We start from the raw sequence: 23,286 nt of genomic DNA, 5'->3' as shown, positions 1-23,286 counted from the left end.
GTAAGACGTTGTCCTGTTCAATTCTCAGCTAGAGCGTCTTCTGTGTGGAGACATGAGTGAATGGGCGTACCTTCGTTGAAGGTTGTGCATCAGGCTCGGCAACTCGGCATGTAAAAATCTACTGCCAATCATTAGCAGACCGGAGTTCTGCTGTGGCGACCCCTAACCAGGAAAAGCCAAAAGACACAACAACTAGGACAGGCAGCATCCACCATGGTGCTGCACCTCTTGGAAGCACTGAGGTAGAGCAGTCTAAGAATTAGAAATGGCTACTGCCAGTGGTAAAAAGGGCTTACCACTGGCAGTGACATTTCTGACTCCTGGCCTATATGTATATATTATTTTAGGAGGATGACAGAAGCTTTTTGGCAATGAACAGTAATGTGGTCATTCAGCAGAGGAGAATGTTCTGGGGTGGCCATTTTCTTAAAGAAAAGGTCTGGCATAGGAATTATGATCAAATCACTGAGCATAACTGGTTTGCAGTGCATAAAATACCATAATTACACTCCAAAATCAGCAAAAAAGATAAACTTGTCAAGAGCTTCCCTAGCACAAGACCTGGTTTTTAACAGCACTTTAAGGCTGCATAACAAAATCTTGTTAAGAACACATAAGCACTGTTAAGATTAAATCTCATGCTATGGACTAATAGCAGACCGTGCCAGCTAGCAAACAACAGCAGTAGAAGGGAAAAACAACTTTTAAAAGCTCTGAGAACGTCACTCTGCCACATTTGTAAATTATAAATGTGGCAGAACAAAGTGCCTTACAGCTTTTAAAGCCATTGGTGCTAGCACTTCATTTTTGCCCACTGCCCATGACTTCTAGCTGTCCCCAGTTTTAAAGAACTTCCCTGATTTTGCCTCATACTTTGCCCTTTACCTCATAATTTTTTTTTATTTTCTGTTAAATCACTGATTCAGTAAATGATTTTCGACATAAAGTTAAATAATTATTGCTCTGAAAATTCATATTAAAGTAAAACCTGTTGTTCTATTAGCATTTAAGTGAATTTGAGCAATATTTAAAAATTATCCCTGATTTTGATCCTTGGTCCCCCCATTTGTCCAGCATTCTTAAGCAATGAAGTTGAGGGCTGTGCAGCTTTCTGCTTGACTGCACTTGCTTTATCGACTTTCAAAGCCAGTGAAACACTTCACGTTCATACACTTTCTTTTCTTTTTTCCTGTAACTGGTAGAATACGAAGCAGATAACCCATTTCTTGGCATTCATGTTACAAAGACATAATATGCTGGTCATGATAGCAGACTTGATTATATGCATTAGCGAAATGGATTTAAAGAAATTTATGACAAGAGCTAATTTCTAGAGGTGAATTTATTGAAAACCATTTGAGAAAATTTAACAGACTGAAGTTATGCTCAGTGATCGGAGCATATTTGCTTTAGTACATGCACCTTCCTGGTGCAGCACTGCATACCAGGGCTGGATTTCCTCATGCTCAGCTAAGAATTTAAATGAAAAGACAAAATTCCCTTATACACACTTCAAAGGGATGCACATGAAGCAGGGATGTGCATGCATTGCTGATCACCAGTGTCATACTGCAGAATGCCTAAATATTACAGAATAAAGAGTTTTCCAAGTTTTACATACACATATTCTGTACATAGAAGCACAGAAAGGATTCCCTTCTTTTGGTTGGGTGCAAAGTGGATGAGTGTTCAGTTCATCAAATACACTTCTGTGATCTATAAATACCCAGTTGCCATTCCCTAAAATGAGTCACTGGTCCTACAACAAGCATGCGAGTCCCAAGAGCTCAAAACCCATTGTTTTGAAGCCAGTGGCCCGAGTGTTTTGCAGTTCAGGTAGGCTGCTGCTCACAGCCATGGAGACGAAGCACTGTTCAAACCTGAATATGAGTTCAGGCAAGCAACTCTGGGGATGGAGCAGGACGGGGTTAGAATTAGGTAGTAGGAAGGAAGCTTTAGGGTTAGGGAGTGACTGGTGAATTTAGGTTTATGGAGGAGGTTGGAGTTTTCGGTCTAGGCAGTGATTGGGGACTTTACAGTTATGGAGGAAGAAGTGGAGGTATATGGTTAGGGACTGAGAAGTTGAGTTTGTAATTAGGTGGGAGTTTTAGGTTTAGAGTTTAGGTTCTGGTAGGGCTATGTAGTCTATAGGATTGGGTATACAAGGACTATGCAGAAATGCGAGATCAGGTTAGTGGAAGTTCAAGCTCTTGTTTTTTCAAGCAGGTGTTAATGAGCAGCTGTGTCTTAGGTTCATAGGTTCATAGGTAGGTAATAGTCTATCGGCCCTGGGGCCTATACAAGCCCAGCCAAAAAGGTACCCTGGCTTTTGCCACCCAAGAAAATTATTTTCCTGTGCCACTGTTCGAGCAGAGCCATAGAGGTGATCCCGGGGTGAATTTCCTATTTCCCATCCAATCATCAAGATTTTTCTTGAAGAGTGCTAATGAGGAGCTTTGTTTGATATAGATCGGTAGTTTATTCTAGAGTATGGGAAGTCTCTGGGACAGGAATCTATCCCTCCGGCATGTTCTGTTTATTGTGGTGACAAGGTTTAGGTCCCTAGAGTGTGTATTTCGGAGGGATTGGGATTTCTTTAAGTGGAGCGTGTCCAACAGCTCTGGGTTTGACATAGCTTTGTATGTTAAGCAGAGATCACCTCTGAGTAGGCGATATGCAACGGAGTAAAGGTGGAGTTTTTTGAGACGGTCTGCATAGGGCATCTGTTTGAGGCCGGTAATCCTCTTTGTGAGGTATTTCTGCGGCCCTTCCAGTTGTTGTAGATATCTTGTGAGGTACATACCAAAAGGGGCATTGTACTCTATAATGGGTCTAATGAGTGATGAGTAGAGGGGAACAATGACCTCTTTTTTTCTGGATGAGAAACCTTTTGTGATTAGGTGTGCCACGTAGAAGGATTTCCTGACTACTGTGGCAATGTGATTATCAAAGGAGAGACTACTGTCCACCTGTGTCCCAAGGTCTCTTATCACACTTTCGGTGTTAAGTATACTACCGCCTATGTTGTAGTTCATGGGTACAGAGTTTTTACCAAAGAGGATGACAATGCACTTTTTGGCATTGAGCTTGAGGCCATGGCTTTGACACCAGGCATCTGTCTCAGTGAGGCCCTTTTGTAGGATGTCCACATCGTTAGGAGTTTTGATTATGGCTCCTAGTTTGCAGTCATCTGCAAACTTTGTTAGCCAAAGACCTTCTGTATTAGCCTGTACTTCAGAGAAGTAGATACCAAACAGGAGAGGACTCAGGACTGAACCCTGTGGTACTCCACTTGTCACTGGTCTGAAGTCAGATTTGTAGTCTGCTAGTTTCACAGTGTGGGTTCTGTCAGTGAGCCAGTTGGCAACCCATCTTGTGACATAGGGATTTATACCTAGTTTAGTGAGTTTATCTATAAGGCTCATCAGGCTAATGGGGCGGTAGTTCCCAGGGTCCGTGGTGGCTCCCCCCTTGTGGAGTGGGATAACCGTCGCTGTACGCCATTCAGCAGTCACAAAGCCTGAGGTGGGGCTATGACTGAACATGGTACTTAGGTGGGGTGCCAGTTCATTCTGTAGTTCATATAGAATGCAGCCTGGGATGTTGTCTGGTCCCATGGATGCTGTGTTCTTGGCTTTGGAGAGTGTGTTTTTTACCTATGCAGCCGTGTTTACAGGAACTTTGCATTCTTCTGGTATAGAGATGGGCTCTTTAGGGGGTGAGAGGGGGGTAAAGTTAGCACTGAACCTATCTGCCAGGATGTTGGCAATATCAGTTGAGTCTGTATATTTAGTGCCATTGTGCTGTAACTCAGAGCAGATCTGAGTGTTGCCATTGAGATTCTTGACATAGCTATAGAATGTTTTGTGGTTGTCTTTAGAATCAGTGGTGATTTTGTTTTCGTAACTAACTTTGGAGGATTTTATCAGGGATTGCAGCTTCTTACTAAGGCTGAACAGGGAGCTCCTCCACTCATGGGATTTTACTCTCTTTTGCAACAGTTTCTTCCTTCTGTTGTACAGTTTGTTTATGGCAGAGGACCACCAGATTGGCTTCCTTTTTTTGGAGGATAGCATCTTGGTTCTGTTTGGGATAGCACGATCCATGCACTCATGTAAGTGCTTATAAAGTGCAATTGTGTAGGATTCAGTAGTCGCAACTGTATTGTCCATCTGCATGGGTGTCGTGAAGTTCACCACTTCTGTCTTAAGAAGCATGAAGTTGACTTTGGAGAAATTTTTTACCGTGGTTTCCTTAATGGGGGGTGGGGGCAGGATGTGGGTATCTAGGGTAATTAGGTTATGGTCGGATCGGACCAATGAGGCGTTGACTTTAGGTGTGGAACACCAGTCACTCATGTTGGTAATGACTAGATCTAGGGTATTGTTGCCCCTGGTGGGGGTGTGGATAAGTTGATCCAGAGCATTGAAGTTTATGAATTCCAGAAAGCGTTGAGCAAAGGAGTTGGTACATGAGTAGTTTTCCCTGTTAATGGTGGGGTAGTTGAAATCGCCCATTATTAGGGTGTTTGGTTGAACCCTAATATTTTCCAGTACATCAAGAAAAGAGGAGTGGGAATCCTGGGGTATGGTGGGTGATCTGTAGCAAGCTACAATTTGGATTGCAGTTTGAGGTACTTTGCATGTGAGCACCTGTAGTAGGACCTAGATTTGCTGTGGGTGAAGTTTCTATTTGTACACCAGCAGTGACTCAAAGCATTTTCAGTTTTACATTTTTGTCAGTGGTTGTGTAGATGCAGAGTTTATATAGTTAAGTAATGGTTTGCCCCACCACATCGGGTTCAGGGGAACATGTTTTTTCCAACCAGTTGAAGTGCCAAGCTTTTCCTTTCATCTGATTGTTGTTTCACCTAGTGGTGACTCAACAAGATGTAATGAAACTGCATATGAAACGTAACATCAGCTCTTGTTCTAAAACTGACAACCATAGTACAAGAGCACAGACAGTGACTAAGATAGAGTCTGTAACCCTTTTGAGTTTTAACACATTACCTGCATAAAAATAATATTCTTAAGAACAGTGGTAAGTGCAAAAATATGAAACTGATCACAGCATAAGATAGTGAAGACAGCTGATGCACCATTTTGATTGTTTCAGTCCAGCTCCTTTGCCTTCTTCAAACTAAAAAGAGGCATGAACAATAATCTTCACATAGTGAAATATGTTACATGGTTAATTTCAGTTGTGGCCATTTATGTCAGTACATGATTGCTGCTGAGTCTTGTTACTGTGAAGTTCTCATGTATGAACCTTGCTATAATAATGTTGCTGCACTGAGGTTCATACTTTTTTATTTCACTGTAGCAGTGATTTTCAACTCACTTTTAGTGTTTAAGAAGAATGATCAATGTACTATACGTATGTAAATTATACAAATACTCAGAGCTATTCCAGCGGTAGAGCAGTGTGTTTAAGAGATTTTAAATGTAATTTAACTAAAAACAATGTAGCAAAAGTAGCAGTATAAAGGAATGATAAGAAATGATTGTATTAGCAAATTTTGAATGTCTAGGGGATGAAGGTAAAACATATGAGATGAGATACATGTACAAATATATATTTTATTTTTAGTAAATGAAAGCAAGCAGAATGTAAAAAAACTTATATAATAAATATTTTTCTGATAATAAACTAATGAAAGTTATTTTAGGATAAAAAGAAAAAAGGACAGATAGGCTGGGATATTTGAATGTGAGTTTTGTGCAAGAGAAGTGACAGAGGAGATCATTTTTGCAGCTGAAAAAGGCCTATGAGACAATTAAAGGATCTGATGCATCAAGACTGTAATGATGAAGAATAGAACAAGAAAAAAAGTATTAGGTTCATTGGAAGAAATAGTGATTTGGTAAAAATAAAAAAATGACAACGACATGATAATACCCCCTTGATTTACATAGGTTGGGGTACAGAAACTTGGTGTCCACAATTGCATCTGATCAGTTGCTGTTTACCTATTGAGTGCGACATGGCTCAAGGCTAATTAAGGATTAACATCATGGAAAAGCAGTGTGAAGACGGCATCTAATTAAAAAAAACAACTCATGGCCAGAGCAGGGCCTACAGAGAGGGCATATATCCTCCGCTGGATGCCAAGGAATGTGGAGAAAAACTTCTGTGAACTTGACATGAGTACACATCTCAAAGCATCCCAGGGTATTCATATGCACACAGAAGTGGCAAAATAATAAAGGCATGTGACTGCCTTAAAAGGCTCAATACAGTGGTTTCTTCAATTTTTTGACAAAACTAAAGGGTGGAAATGAGAGAATTGGACAGTTTACTAAAAGAGAAGGCAAGCAGAAAGAAGCGCCTAAGGGGAAATGCTAAGTGCTAAGGAATGAATAGGATGGCAGTGAGGAAAGGTAGGGTAGCCATGGTCCATGTGGGTGTGAACGACTTGAGACATACCTCCTTGGACTATATGAACAGAGACATGATTGAGCTCTCAGAATATGCGTCACAGGCCGGTATGAACCTAGCACTGAGCAGCATTTTACAATCTCCAAGGATGATGCCATAATACTATCAGAAAATGATCAACTTTAACAATTGGCTTAGCTACTGGTGTCATTCCCAAGTGGTCCAATACTTGTTAGCCTTAAAGGACATGGTTGATAGGCCACACTGCTTTGCCAGGAATGGTCTTCACCTTTCACCTCTAGTGCTTTTTTTAGGCATTGATAAACGGACAACCCTCCAACATAACAAAAGCTATGCAGGACAAGCTAAAGGTTTAACTGCTCAATGCTAGAAGCCTCACCAAGAAACTGCACTTTCTAGAAGCTCTTCTCACCCTGGAGAATGCTGACATCTGGACAGTTACTAAAACATGGTTCAAAGCTACATAAAGCACTCTGGTAGCATAGCTATAATGCCTTTCATACATTCTGACCACCCACTAAACATGAGATCAAAAGTATCTACATAAAGGATAAGCACACCTCAAGGCTCGTCAAACAATATGACATGTTTGAGCTACTCCATGTCCAACTAACCATTGGAAAAATCCGTTACTATAATCTTGCTAGCTATAGGTCCCCCACCACCGAAAGTGTGATAAGAGACCTTGGGACACAGGTGGACAGTAGTCTCTCTTTTGATAATCACATTGCCACAATAGTCAGGAAAGCCTTCTACGTGGCACACTTCATCACAAAAGGTTTCTCATCCAGGAAAAAAGAGGTCATTGTTCCCCTCTACTCATCACTCATTAAACCCATTGTAGAGTACAACGCCCCTTTTGATATGTACCTCACAAGACATCTCCAACAACTGGAAAGGCCACAGAAATACCTCACAAAGAGGATTACCGGCCTCAAACAGATGCCCTCATGAACCGTCTCAAAAAACTCCAGCTTTACTCTGTCGCATATCGCCTACTCAGAGGCGATCTTTGCCTAACATACAAAGCTATGTCAAACCCAGAGCTGTTGTACATACTCCACGTAATGAAATCCCAAACCCTCCGAGCTACACGCTCTAGGGACCTAAACCTTGTCACCACAATAAACACAACATGCTGGAGGGATAGATTCCTGTCTCAGAGACTTCCCATACTATGGAACAAACTACCTATCTATATCAAACAAAGATCCTCATTAACATTCTTCAAGAAAAATCTTGATGATTGGATGGGAGATAGGAAATTCACCCCAGGGATCACTTCTGTGGTTCTGTTTGGCAGGGGCACAGGAAAATAATTTTCTTGGGTGGCAAAAGCCAGGGTACCGTTTGGCTAGGCTTATATATGCCCTAGGCCCAATAGCCTAGTACCAACCTATGAACCTATGAACCAGGAAACCCATACATCATAACTAAAGTTACTAGAATCACTCACCATCCAGCCCAGTACCATACTCATGGACAATTTTAACTATCCCTCCATTAATTGGGAGGCATATTATGACTACTAACATGCAGGCCTAAAGATTTCTTGATTTTGTAAATTCAAATGCCCTGAAGCAGCTAATCTGCAGTCCCACTAGAGGAACAAATATGCTAGATCTGGTGCTCATAAATATGGGGAGAGTGCTTCATACTCATTGGTAAGATAAGATCACAAAGTGGTCTCCCTTGAAATAAAGGTAAAACTTGTCCACCCACCTAACCCCAAAAACTTTAAGAACTTCTCTAAGGTACATTACCCCCTATTAAGGGGCACCATAGCTAGTTTCCAAGCTCCCCTAAATCCAGAAAACACAGAAACCTATGCAGAGGTATACACAAAAGCCCTGTATGACCACATATAAACAACTGCATAGAAACAGCAGTACCACAGCAAAATAAGTCCAGGTCAAACTGCAAAAACAAGCCACCCTGATATTAATAAATTGTACAATAAAAGAAAGAAAATCCTGTCGAGAAGTAAGACTGAATGTGCACAACCGAGCAAAAAGTCCCTCATTCATCTAAACAAGTGAATCAGGAATTAGTCAAGTCTCTGAAAGCAGACTTTGAGGTAAAAATAGCCTCCAATGCTAAGGATAACCACATGGCATTTTTCAGATATGTCCTCAATCTTAAGGGCAATATCCAAAAATCTGCAGAATTGCTTGTAGATGGCATCATCTATATTCAGCCAGAAGATATAGCAAATCTACCAGCAGACAAATTCAACTCAAATTTCCCCTCCCCATCATCAGCAGTTCTCCACCAAGAAATACCCTCCACCAGTACACTGACAATTACTAAAGAATAGGTTGCCACTGTGCTCTCTAAAGCTAAAAACATGCTTCTATAGGGCCAAATGATATACTAGGTTGCCTGTTAAATGGCTTAAAACAGTGCCTGTTAAATGGCTTAAAACAGGACTAATTAGGCCCATTAGCATCTCTATTTAACCACAGCCTATGGACTGGTGTTGTCCCGATAGAGGGGAAGACAGCAACAGTCATCCCTCTGCACAAAGGGGACAATCTAATAACCCAGGAAATTATAGACCCATAAGTTTGACTAGTCTTATATGTAGGGCCTTGGAAAGAATAATCATGGACCTGTAATAATCTCCATACACTGGACCTGACCCAATTCGGCTTTGTCTGGTGGATTTCTTTGAGAAAGTCACTAAGGCCATGGATGACAGTAAAACAATACATATCACCTAACTCGGTCTGGTCAAGGCATTTGACACAATTCCCCACTCGGATATTTTAAATAAACTCACAAAACTGGACATAAATCCATATGATAGCAGATGGATGACAATTGGGTCAAAGACAGGACAAATGGTTAAAGTGGGTGAATCCAAATGCAGCAGGAGGCCAGTTACTAGTGGTGTGCCACAGGGCTTAGTGCTGTGAGCACTCCTGTTCAGAATATATTTCTCTGAAGTCAAGGCTAAATGGAAGGCCTCTGGATGACAAAGTTTGCTGATGAGTGCAAGCTGGGGGCAATCATTGAATCCCCCAGTGATTTAGATATCCTTCAGGAGAGTATGTATCAGATAAATGACTGGTGCCAGAACCATGGCCTAAAACTAAATGCAAAAAAATTTCATTATCATACCCTTTCGGAAGTCAAATAATCTTGCAAATTACAACAGCAATACTACAACCTTAAGAGTAAACTCAAGAGGTGAGAGATCTAGGTACACAGATAGATAGTAGCCTGAAGTTTAACCATCATTTGTCCACAGTAATAAGGAAGTTCCTTTATGGGGCACAACTTAAGTAAAGGTGTGGCATCCAAATCCAAGGAAAATTTAGTCCCACTGTACTCAGCTCTCATTGGAACAATAATTGAGTACAATGCACCATTTGGCATGTACTTGACTAGGCACTTACAGTAGTTGGAGTGAACTCAGGGTTTCCTCACAAAGAAAATACAGGGTGTAAACAACATGAATGATGTGGACAGACTAGAAGCCCTATCTGTTTAGTCTGTCTCTCACTGATTATTAAGGAGTGAGCAATGACTGACTCACGAATCCAGCCCTGATGCAGCTGCTAAATATATGCAAGTCAAACAGTACAAAGGTCACCTGATCTAGGGATCTAAACTTAGTCAGTGACTCAAACAAAACATGCTGGAGAAACAGATATGTGTCTCCGATATTGTCCCTTGTTTGGAAGAGGCTTCCCATTCACATTAAGCAGAGCCCTTCCTGGCCTTCTTCAAACACAGTTTGGATCAATGGACTGGGAATCACAAATTCACTCTTGGGGCAGTGCCTATATCCCTTCTGGACAGGGGCAATCTTTAAGATACTCAATGTATAGGCATAAATCCATGCAATCCTCTTGCCCCTAGGGGCCACATATTGGGTAAAATCGGGTTATATTGGCTAGGTTTGTAAAGGTCCTTCAATTATTAGCCTAGTAATCTCCTATGAACCTATGAACCTATACATTTTTTGGAGACAAGCAACTATTTTATATGCAGCAATAAGGTAAGGTAGAGAAACAAATAAGGAAAGTTAAAGTAAGTTAAGAGGGTTAGGGTAGGTAGCAGTGGCACACAAGCAAAGAAAGACAACAGACAAGACTAACAGAGCAGATGCTTACACACTGGGTAGGGGGCATAGTGGATTAGGAGACATTAGACAAACAAAGAAAACAACAATGAAAGGAAGAACTGGCAACAAACAAGGAAGGGTGTAGAAACAGAAAAAGAGGAGAACACTGGGATAGGGGATAGGGTTAGTGAAGTTCAGACCCGACCCTGGGCAACCTCACCACTGGGTACTGGCCTTGATAGTGGAGCCAGTTCCAAGCATTGTCACAACTCTGTGAGCCACAAATGATGTCTTTTTAAGTGGCTGATATACGCACTAAGGTACTTGTCCACCAGTGCCTCTGCCACTATACTAAGTGGCATCTATATGTGTACGGGCCATAACCCCTGGCAGAGCCACCACTAGGAACCATAGTAGCACCAACTGGTGAAGCTTCATCAGGGGCAGGGCTTGTGAACCTATCAGCATCCTCCTGTACTGACACCTCTGGGAGATTGCCGTGGAAGCCTACTCAGAAGATGGGACAGGTGTTGCTCACAGTTGCAGAGGCCATTGTGGAGAAATCATGGGCTGGTGGTCTGCAATGGAGCCACAGGTTCCACTGTGGATATTGCTCTATGAAAAAGAAAAAATAAGTGGAGATAAACATCAAACCAAACCAAAAATGAAATGTAATAACTAGAAAATGTAGCAACAAAGGGGGTGGAGGAGAACAATGCAAACATACATTGAAATGCATTGCTACAGAACAATAAAAATATATCACCTCAACTAAAACTGCACTACTCGCAAAAAAAAAAAAAAAAAAAAAATCTGTGACAATAAGTGAAGTCTAGTATAAATGCAAATGTAATTTGAATTGAGCAACCTGTGTAACCTGGACAAGTTGCATGTGCAAACATGCCACTGGATTCAATGCAGACCCATGGAACGTGGGTGCTGAAAGCAGGATATGATAGAGTGATGTGCCTGCATGTGTATATCTCTATGTATGTATATATGTATGTGTGTATATATATATATATATATATATATATATATATATATATATATATATATGCATATATGATCCCCTCTGCACTATGGAAATTATCTTTACTGCCATCAGTTACCACACGGTTAGTTAAACAGGGCCCATATAAGTCTAAGGCACAGCACAGCAGATGATGCCCCATGATGTAATGTACTGGGTTAGATGTAGATGGAAGGAAAGCACTTGCTGTGGGAATAACATCCAGTGCCTTCCTAGCATGAGATGAAAAGCAATTACCACCTGTTGAGCTACTGTGGCAGAATTGCTGAAACCAAACATATGCAAAGCCTGTGACTAAACAATGAATGTGTGTGCCATAAGCAAGATTTCACACAGGTTATTGTTCATCTCACTCATTAAACCATTGTAATACATGCCCTGTTTTCCCAAAAAGGCCACAGAAATACCTCACAAAGAGGATTACCGGCCTCAAACAGATGCCTCGCGTCTCAAAAACTCCAGCTTTACTCTGTCATCGCCTACTCAGGCGATCTTTGCCTAACATACAAAGCTATGTCAAACCCAGAGCTGTTGTACATACTCCACATAATGAAATCCCAAACCCTCTGAGCTACACACTCTAGGGACCTAAACCTTGTCACCACAATAAACATAACATGCTGGAGGGATAGATTCCTGTCTCAGAGACTTCCCATACTCTGGAACAAACTACCTATCTATATCAAACAAAGATCCTCATTAACATTCTTCAAGAAAAATCTTGATGATTGGATGGGAGATAGGAAATTCACCCCAGGGATCACTTCTGTGGTTCTGTTTGGCAGGGGCACAGGAAAATAATTTTCTTGGGTGGCAAAAGCCAGGGTACCATTTGGCTAGGCTTATATATGCCCTAGGCCCAATAGCCTAGTACCAACCTATGAACCTATGAACCAGGAAACCCATACATCATAACTAAAGTTACTAGAATCACTCACCATCCAGCCCAGTACCATACTCATGGGCAATTTTAACTATCCCTCCATTAATTGGGATGCATATATGACTACTAACATGCAGGCCTAAAGATTTCTTGATTTTGTAAATTCAAATGCCCTGAAGCAGCTAATCTGCAGTCCCACTAGAGGAACAAATATGCTAGATCTGGTGCTCATAAATATGGGGAGAGTGCTTCATACTCATTGGTAAGATAAGATCACAAAGTGGTCTCCCTTGAAATAAAGGTAAAACATGTCCACCCACCTAACCCCAAAAACTTTAAGAACTTCTCTAAGGTACATTACCCCCTATTAAGGGGCACCATAGCTAGTTTCCAAGCTCCCCTAAATCCAGAAAACACAGAAACCTATGCATAGGTATACACAAAAGCCCTGTATGACCATATATAAACAACTGCATAGAAACAGCAGTACCACAGCAAAATAAATCCAGGTCAAACTGCAAAAACAAGCCACCCTGATATTAATAAATTGTACAATAAAAGAAAGAAAATCCTGTCGAGAAGTAAGACTGGATGTGCACAACCGAACAAAAAGTCCCTCATTCATCTAAACAAGTGAATCAGGAATTAGTCAAGTCTCTGAAAGCAGACTTTGAGGTAAAAAAAAATAGCCTCCAATGCTAAGGATAACCACATGGCATTTTTCAGATATGTCCTCAATCTTAAGGGCAATATCCAAAAATCTGCAGAATTGCTTGTAGATGGCATCATCTATACTCAGCCAGAAGATATAGCAAATCTGCCAGCAGACAAATTCAACTCAAATTTCACCTTCCCATCATCAGCAGTTCTCCACCAAGAAATACCCTCCACCAGTACACTGACAATTACTAAAGAATAGGTTGCCACTGTGCTCTCTAAAGCTAAAAGCATGCTTCTATAGGGCCAAATGATATACTAGGTTGCCTGTTAAATGGTTTAAAACAGTGCCTGTTAAATGGCTTAAAACAGGACTAATTAGGCCCATTAGCATCTCTATTTAACCACAGCCTATGGACTGGTGTTGTCCCGATAGAGGGGAAGACAGCAACAGTCATCCCTCTGCACAAAGGGGACAATAAGGAAATTATAGAGATTTAGATAAGGAAAGGAAGCTTGGATACAAAGTTTGCTGTTGGAAGGCCATAACCCCTGGCAGAGCCACCACTGGGAACCATAGTAGCACCAACTGGTGAAGCTTCACCAGGGACAGGGCTTGTGAACCTATCAGCATCCTCCTGTACTGACACCTCTGGGAGATTGCCGTGGAAACCTCCTCAGAAGATGGGACAGGTGTTGCTCATAGTTGCAGAGGCCATTGTGGAGAAATCATGGGCTGGTGGTCTGCAATGGAGCCACAGGTTCCACTGTGGACATTGCTCTATGAAAAAGAAAAAATAAGTGGAGATAAACATCAAACCAAACCAAAAATTAAACGTAATAACTAGAAAAGGTAGCAACAAAGGGGGTGGAGGAGAACAATGCAAACATACATTGAAATGCATTGCTACAGAATAAAAATATATCACCTCAACTAAAACTGCACTACTCGCAAAAAAAAAAAAAAAAAAAAAAAATCTGTGACAATAAGTGAAGTCTAGTATAAATGCAAATGTAATTTGAATTGAGCAACCTGTGTAACCTGGACAAGTTGCATGTGCAAACATGCCACTGGATTCAATGCAGACCCATGGAACGTGGGTGCTGAAAGCAGGATATGATAGAGTGATGTGCCTGCATGTGTATATCTCTATGTATGTATATATGTATGTGTGTATATATATATATATATATATATATATATATATATATATATATATATGCATATATGATCCCCTCTGCACTATGGAAATTATCTTTACTGCCATCAGTTACCACACGGTTAGTTAAACAGGGCCCATATAAGTCTAAGGCACAGCACAGCAGATGATGCCCCATGATGTAATGTACTGGGTTAGATGTAGATGGAAGGAAAGCACTTGCTGTGGGAATAACATCCAGTGCCTTCCTAGTGTGAGATGAAAAGCAATTACCACCTGTTGAGCTACTGTGGCAGAATTGCTGAAACCAAACATATGCAAAGCCTGTGACTAAACAATGAATGTGTGTGCCATAAGCAAGATTTCACACAGTTGTGTATCTCTGTGTACACATGATCACATATGCACTTCCCTGTACACAATAAAAGCTCTCCTATCTGCCACTACCATGTATTCAGTGAGACAGATCCCCAGAGAAGTCCCCTTCCCAAGACAGCAGTTGATGTTCTCCCCATACCATCATGTAGCAATGTGTACAATGTAGTTAGAAGGAAAGCACCTGTTGTGGGAATAGAACACAAAACCTTCCTATCATAAAATATGAAACAGAAATATATTACCTCTTGAGCCACCATAGCAGTACTGCTGGTATCAAACTTCAAGAAAATAACAATAACATATACTAACAAACCCCTAAAATAACCATTTCCTGAAATCTACTAACAGGTGATACTTAATAACCACCAAGTGACTCCATATTCTCAATACTGAAACTGCCTAAGAAGTTTAAAGATGCATGGATATGTCCAATAATTAGGCTGTGAATCTGACAACAGCTTCAGAACACACATTATAAAACAGATGCACTCAGCCCTGCATCTGGAAAGGCAGACTAACCTCCCCTGATACAGCTGGCATTTCTCCACAATGGCCTATGCAACTATGAACTAAATAATGAGTCATGTAAGCACAGTACAGTCCATGCTGGCATGATTAGTATTTAAAAAAATAGTTTAAAATCTACTCATAGGAGCTTTCCCTCTGACCTCTTCTTCCCATAGGCTAAGAAGGTCTTGATGGCACCCCATCAGGTCACTATAGTGGTGCCTATGCTGCACCCATTTCTGGGAATACCAGGGTATCAATAATCATCTTTGTAAGGCAGTGCCAGGCATCCTTATTATATTGAAGACCCTCATGAGATTCGCCCACCACATGGTCCAAGTGGTCTCTATAAAACAAATGAAAAAAGATTTTGGTCTCCTGAAGCACCATTGGAGAGATAGGCAAGCATCAGTGCCTTCTGCAGTCATGCCTATTCACCAGGTCCCATATTAGAGAATAATGGTTGGCATCTTGCAGTCACACCTATTTCCCATTGTGAGAATTGCAATGCAATACAGATAACTCCATAGCAGCCAGTGGCAGGGTTCAACATGGACAACACCTTTCTTGAACTGGTACAATACAAAGTTAGAGGTGTGAAAGATTGCACCTAAATTTTAGCTGTTTTGCTTGTAGTGTGACTATTACAAATCATAGCACTCTTCTGCAGTCCTATGCCTAACAGAATAAAAATGGGAATTGCAGAGAACTTACTGACAATATTCCCATGCCAAAACATGCATAATATGCCGCATATGTACTCAGGAATGTGCACAACACCATATAGAGCTTTCAACGAAAGTCTGCTCATGGGAGTGGTGCATAGAATGTGCATTTCAGATACATTCATAAGCTGAGCCCTCATCTGCATAATCATCATGCTGAGAAGCTACAGAGAGCTTCATCACACTATGGAATTTGCAGAGCTACTAACTCACCACAAGCTTCACTTGTAGATGATAATCAGCATTATGGAATAGCAGAATTTCTACATGTGGAAGGTACATGCAATATTTTCCTGTAGTACCTGTTTGTAAAGGTAAATTAATGTTTCTCTGTAGAAATACTTCTTCTGGAGAATTATGCACTGCATGTTAAATGCTTTAATAAGGGAAAAGTAGCAGTGAAGCAGAGAGAAGGGTGTACACGTGAGCTACAAAAGGTAAAGGGAGGTACAGTACACCCAAAAGCAATTGTGGTAGGTAGCTATTAAAGGAAGCAGCTCACACTGTGCTGTGATGTGATGGCTACATGTATACCTATGCATAATTTATTTATTTTTAGGATGCACATTTGTATATATAACAGCAATATGGTAAAAACCGCACTCACATTATATCAGTACAGTGGCACTCAAAGTGGTAATGTACATGTACGTGGTGTGTGTCTTGAAGGTGACCACAGTAGGTATTACCTTGTGATGTCCCAGTGGAAGGTAGAGTATATGTAAGAAAGTACTGTGATGTGAATGGTGGGGACTGTCAGACTAGTTACCTGTGTATCTTAAGCATCCATATGTGTTTAAGGAAATGGTTTGTACTATTGATTATGTGCAAGTTACTGTGTGAAGCCTATAAGTATATTTCTGTGCATATTAGTAACAATCGAAACTTGAATGTACAGGAAGGGAACTATACTGTACATACAGTAGGGGACAAGCAGTCCATAGTGGTATAATCACCTGGTGCAATTTTACCCACATTGCACTTTGCCTGAAAAGGGGAAAACTAGGAAGAGTGAGTCCTCTGAACAGAGAATGAGGTGTTGCTGCAGGCCCTCCATCTCCATGACCAGTCAATCTTTGGGCAGAAGACTGCTGACTGGCATTACTGTGAACATGCTTTTCAGGATCTTGTGGTTGATATCAATACTGCCCATGACCAGTGCTACAACTATGAGCAGGTCAGATGTAGGTCCACCAACATTACCTGTGATGCTGAAAATGGGCTCTTCTCCTTGCACAAGAAGGTAGAGTGATGGACATAGAAGTGTATTGTGCCTCTCAGACTAAGGGAATAGACTCCCCACAGTCCCATGGTGTGGTGCTGGATCTCAGATCTGAGCTACAATGTACCCCAAGAATAACTATTTGAGATGCCCCAGGTGGGTATCGGTATTCCTGTATTGCACCATGATTATTTTTGATTGCTCCCATTATTACTGCACATCTCAATGACATTGTATATTTCAGGTGCTGTATGTAAATCAAGGGTGCAACTTCCATGGGTACCTACATGAGGTAAGGTATACTACCCAATATTTTTGGTAAATACTGAACTATTATATCTGCACTTAAAGCAAAGGTGATGGGTTATACTTATACTGGGCTTTGTGCTTTGCAATGTTCATAGGTTATTATCTGTCTACCACCACCACTGCCATAGAACTTCTTCCACCTGATGTTGGAGTATTGTCCAGTTCTGATAACATTGTCAGTGAATGGCTGGCATGGTCAGAGAGTACAATATCAGTGTTGGACATAGTGAGTGTGCAGACAAGATCCCCAACCCAGACCATGAATACAGACTCTGTACCCTGTGAAAACCTAAGAAACACATACCACACTGGGAGGGCAGGTTATTATGGACACTCACTGTCAGGACAGTGTATTACCCTCTATGGCCCAGGCATCCAAATCTGCCACAATCCTCATAAGCAGGGAGGCGACCACATGGGTATGCATACTGGTCCACATTGAAGTCGTGGGTACCATCTTTTGCCTAATCTAGCTCTGTCAAAGTGTGCAACCCAACTTATGTGCAGGTCCATCAAGGAGGCACACTTTAGTACCACAGCAGCCTTTACTGTGATGTCATTCTGCAAGCTTGGACCTGACAACAACAACAAGGACCATTCACCACATCTGCCCTGCTCCAAGTAAATAATTAGGTTATAGTAACCCTCTTAGATACAGTCAGGAATATAGCGATGCTTACTTTACATTTTGTTTTTCTTTATTTGTGTGAGCATGTACTGCATTGTTATTTTAAATATTTCCTGTGGTTTTGAACTCTGATGTCACTGTGAATATATATTTAGTATTGTCTTATTCTTTTACTGTTTATTATTAAATATATTTAAACCTTTTATTGTGGATGATCTGTGTAGAGATATTTAAGTTTTGAGAGTACTTGCATATTTATTTGGTGAGCCACTCCTAATAGCCTTGGACACCTTTTATTAAGGGCCCTAAAGTAGCTGATAAGGAGCTGACTGGTGGCAGTGATAACTACCTTATAGTCTGGGCAAAAGGGGTCATAGCTAGTAAACAGGTGTGTGTGTGTGTGTGTGTGTGTGTGTGTGTGTGTGTGTGTGTGTGTGTGTGTGTGTGTGTGTGTGTGTGTGTGTGTAAATCAAAACTCAAAGAATGTGTGTGGGCAGGGATACAAAGCACTAGTTGGACAGAGAGGATGCTGGAGGTCTTGGCTTGGTCACTCAGCTGAGATCTCAACTCTATAGCTCCCATCTATATCTATCCTCCGAGTGAATGTCCCCACACAGGTGCCAGTGCTGAGGATTGAAGCTCCTTGATTACTGGTCCAGTGGAGGGTCATCACAGCCCCCAGCACCTCGGGAAAATTGGCTGTGTTACAGAAATATCACATGGTGTTGTCTCTCTCCCCTTTGGTATGTGGAAGTCACATATGCTCCACACATGCTTCAGCATGACATTGAGGAACTGGTGGAGTATCCTTAAGGCTGATGTCTGGGATATCCACACTGTATCCCCTGTTGTTCACTGAATGGTCCATGTAGCTAGTAAATGTAAAGCCACACACACACACTCCTTAGTATCCAGAGTGATAGTGACACATGTCTTCCAGCTTCTGTATGGTGTTGCTAGTCACATAATACCACTCTACAATGTTGGAGTCATGAAGGCCATGAAAAGTTGTGAGATTGGATGACACAGTGCCTCCCAAGGTGACACTATGCATGACCTTTGCTTGTAGCTGCAGTTATAACTGATTACATATACCCATTCACTAATGCTATGGTAATCTATCATTTTTCTGCAGTTCCCCTGAACATATGCAGGATTTTTCTGTGGTCATTAGCACTAGTGTTACTAGTGTTAAAGCACCATATTACATGTTTTCTATTTTTCTGAATCCCTGTGCCATCTGCTTAACATACAGCAGCATGTGCAATCACAAACATCCCAAGGACTGTCCAAACAAAAAAATAAATGCAAACAAGCCTCGCATCCTATGACTGACATAGAATGTCACACAGAAGGCAATGTTTCAATGCTCAGGCTATTGCTGCAACATGACTCAGAGGTTCAAATATGCAGGGCATCAAAGACTACACAACAGACATGGAACATACATCAGTACTGGGGACAAAGCAACACAGATAAATATATATGTGTGGAATCAGTGAGATATGGAAAGGAACACATGGGAACGACATGTCAGCATGGAAATTGAAAATGGAAACAGGTCCTTAGAAGTGAAGTAAGTGCTAAGGGTGAGGCATGTGCAGTACCAAATTAAAATACCATAAGTAGCACAAGTATGCATACAGAGGCATACATGTGCATGAGAGAGTGGCAGACAAGGAAATGTGTGATGCAGAAGACAATGCTGGATGAGAAAGATAATATGCTGTTAACTATGTAAATATGTGCTATATGTCAATTACCAAGAGATGCAAACACATGGAGATACTCACATATATCATTACTGTTGTCAGTATATGTACTAACACATACCGATGACAAATAAGTACTACATATCACAACTTGAAGCTAATCAGCTAGCTCAGAGAAATTATCAGAAAAACCCTTTGGCTTCAGATATTTGAAGAACAACCTACAGGTAGATTAGTTGATAGTCAACACAGTGGTCATCATTGCCACAGAGTCAGAATGATATAATGGGACACACATTGGATCAGCTGCCTGTGTTAGTCCAATGCAGTCTATAGCACCAATCCTGGCAGCTCACACTCTGGTCCTGACTGCCCCTGCCACATCCAGAAACACATAGCCCACGGTCTTGTACTGAAGAGATGGATGTGATGAGACAAGCATTTTGGGACACAGTGTGGGCAGGAGCAGTACTACAATGTGACAGTTTGGACATGACTGGGCTCAGAGTTCAGTGTGCAAGCTACAGCACAGACATTGATGTCCAAGGGACATGTGTGGGTCTAATTAGAGGGGTCTGCCATCTCCACACTGGAGATACTCTTCTTAATACAGTTAGGACACACCACGGTCATTCTGTACTGCTGCATTGCTCTAGCACTGCCATTACAAGGCTTTCAATAGAGCATGCAGCTGTCATGCTGTGCAGCCAATGCTGCCATGACCTCTCCATGTCTGCATTCCTGACCTTCATGCAACACAAACAGCTGGTGTGCTACATGATTGGTGGCACAGGCAAGTGCACATAGGTCAGAGCCATGACATTGTTGTGGTTGTTCATGTGCCTCTAATAGTAAGCGGACACCCTCTGACACATGCCCATGCATATCAGATACACTCCCACTTGTAGTCTGTTGGGCAGTGCAGGTCCATTGTAGGGAAGAGTCACCACATTACCAGACTCTGCATGGGACAGTGGGTCACAATCATCATCATGTCTGTCATCTGATGTCCCCACATCATCAGAATGTCAGGCTACATAATCCTTCTTGTTGTTGGCTACAACATGAACTGCAGGGCTGTCCCATTCTAGGCTGGACAATGAACCCAATGTGGTGGCCTATATGGTATGGGCCATACTATCAGAGTGACATACATCACATCCCACCTCAGGATTGGTGGACAGGTTACCGGAGGAGGCTGGTAGTGGACATACTACAAAAAAGACAGATGTCACATGTCACATAGATTCACAGAAATCAAATTATGCTGCATAATACTGAAATCTGGGACAGCTATATGACTACAATGCTAATGAACATATAGACTTACCAGATCATCGTGGCTGTGGGTGGTACTTGCATATAAAACAAATATGAGTGGTATTTAATTTACACATCAAACAAATATGGCAGATGATGTCAATACAACTACTAAAAACTACATAATGTGTACTCCTCTGAGTCCACCACCTATGGTGAAGGTTTATATGCCATTGTCATATGAAAATATAGACATAAACAAATCTTCATTAAGTACATACCAGACATCATGTAGCATTCCACCTGAGATATAAGATACAGCAAATAAGATAAACACATACCACATGGTGAATGATGATATGCAGATTACAGGTGTCCTGTAGCAATTATATAGACTGCCTCACCAGGTATGTCCTCCCTGGCTGAGGAGCATATCATCCACCATAATGTGCATCCTGTATTATAGAATGGCACACAAACAACAACATGTGAGTATACTCTACAGTCATAACAGCGGGCAGAGGCACAAAACTACTATGAATTGCATTAACAGGATATGGAGTTACTTACATGACATGACATGTGTTGCTGCTGTTCAGATATTCATGGTCCTATGCAACTTGAAAAATACATCACACATGTTGCTGAGAGTGTTATATATGTATTATGTTGGTAAGATAACACACTATAACACTTACATTCTGCATCCAGTTCAGGTGTGCTTTCATGTTCATGATATAGTTCTAATGCTGTTACACAAATATAACACAATGGTAAGAAGTGTGAATCAATGCCCTTCAATGAGAACTGCTGTATGCGCCATTATTTATTACCATTGGACATACATCTACATCCTGGGAAACCTGCCTCAATACCCCTCTGGGTATCCAATGGTTCTGGCAGGTGGCATGATATGATACCAGGAAAATTGTTATCTTATCCGGGGGAAATAATGGTGGTCCATCTCCAGTGGAATTTCTCTCCCTCTCATAGTGGCGAAGACTGTTGGCTCATGTCATGATAGGATCATGTCAGAGCAACATTGCCAGCAGTTCTTCCTGAAACTGCTGTGACTACCACCCACAGGACTGATCATGTGTGTTGGATACTAGCATAACAATGTTAAAAGCATATGTCAAATGAATGGTTCATCTCTCATTTACAGTGCATTGCTATGCAAAAGAATCTGTGTTATATATACCAGTGTTACAGACAGTTAATCAGAATGAACATGAAAAACATGTCTGCATAGGTGATCCATATGGCCTAACAACATCAGCATACATGTGCACATCTATCAATGCATTTAACAAGCTTGTACTTGTCATATATATGCAGAGGTGTGATTTGAACCAATGTCAAGGGATATTATGACAAGTAAGATCCAAACTCATAACCAGTCTGTCGCAACTCCAGTATTATAACAATGGTGTTGCCACAGTTACATGCACATCCAAACACAAGAACCAATTCTACTTCAAGAATGTAGGATGCATATCAGAGATTACTGCAATGAGTGACAGACATAAATGTGAATGTCACAATATAGTACGCAAACACATTTATACAGAATCAGGGCAGTAAAACATCAGTATATGAAAATTACCTATTATGCAGTCATGGCTACATATCACCACAAGAAACAATGCAAATTCTAAACTGTCTTAAAGTTGCCTCTGTCCCATTGAATGTATTCATGACTACCACTATATGACTATGTATCAGAGATCCTTAAATCAGTCACTGAACATACAACTTGCGGAAATTCCCCGTAAGTCTTTGGTCTCTGTAAACCTACAACAGACATTGCAGACATACCTCTCAACGTCTTAGTGGAAGAAATCTGGATAAAGCCTAAAATAATGGGGGGACAGAGGCCCAAAAATATGGACAGATTTTAAATATTGCTCTTATAAACTTAGAATGTTGATAGAATAATGGGATTTGTGTTAGCATGCATTTTCTAAAGATTATGAAATCTGAAACTCAGATCTAGGTCATTATTTAGTGACTTCAATCCTCAGTGATTTGCCAGAAAGCCACAAATTTTATGGGGAACAGACCAAAAATATGAGGTAAAAATCTGGACATTCTACAAAAATCTGGAGAGTTGAGAGCTATGACAGGGTATTCTGCAATAACTACAGATATATTTTAATGCTGTCCATGTCTGTAGTTCACTGGGGATGGTTTGCTTTTATTCATACAAATGCATATATGGAAAACTTCCTTGTCACTGATGAACATGTACCCATATGCATGCATATTGTTGAAGTCTACCCATCTCCTTTATGTAACAGACAGATTGTAATGCATTGAATTTCAAATAACATATACA

The sequence above is a fragment of the Protopterus annectens genome, chromosome 1.part1 (genome assembly GCF_019279795.1).
Source record: "Protopterus annectens isolate FY-2018-M chromosome 1.part1, PAN1.0, whole genome shotgun sequence".
Lineage (NCBI taxonomy): Eukaryota > Metazoa > Chordata > Ceratodontiformes > Protopteridae > Protopterus > Protopterus annectens.
The sequence above is the reverse complement of the archived record's forward strand: the minus strand, read 5'-3'. Positions refer to the sequence as shown.